We start from the raw sequence: 752 nt of genomic DNA on the forward strand, positions 1-752 counted from the left end.
CGCCGGTCGCCGCGCCGCCACCGGGCCGCCCCTCGCCGCCCCTCGCCACGCCCGACCGCCGCCGTCTTCGCACCGGCCTCCTCCTACCTCCTCGGTGTACGCGCCGCCCCGGCAAGTCTGGTGCCGACCCGATCCCTCCGGCGAACAGTGATCCTCCGACGAACCTCGTAAAGCGTGTGGATCTGGATCTGAGAAATATTTCGGGTTGACTTTCTCCCGAAACCCTAGTTCATATGCCCTTGTTCATCGCATCGTAACTTTGCATCCGTAACTCCGTTTTGGGCATATAGCATATCAAAATGTTCGTCTCAGAGAGTACATAATTTCATATCATTGCATCATTTTCATTTGAGTTCATCTTGATACCCGAAATGCTGTTAGAAGAGTGCTACTTGAGATAATTGTCAGATCTGCTGCTTCATTTAGATATTTGTCATTTTTGCCATGATTAATGTGTGCATGATATGCCCCTGAGCTCTACATATGTTTTGTTAAGGGTTTTGCCATCTTTCCAGAGGTGCAACCCAGGTATTTTTGTGATGTGTGTGGTGACTAGCACGAGCTTGCAAAGTGAGGCATTTGTTAATGCTGATTTCAGGGACTTAGCATTTCCACTAAGTCCTTGAGCTGTTTATCTCATATGGCCATATGTTCATGTTGTTTCCTAGTGATCCGTGCCTCTTTTGAGGATGATCAGTAAGGATGATTTGTTAATCTTGTAGTGCTCTATCCATACATGTCTTTGTTTGCAA

The sequence above is a fragment of the Triticum dicoccoides genome, chromosome 2A (genome assembly GCF_002162155.2).
Source record: "Triticum dicoccoides isolate Atlit2015 ecotype Zavitan chromosome 2A, WEW_v2.0, whole genome shotgun sequence".
In the NCBI taxonomy this organism is placed as follows: Eukaryota; Viridiplantae; Streptophyta; class Magnoliopsida; order Poales; family Poaceae; genus Triticum; species Triticum dicoccoides.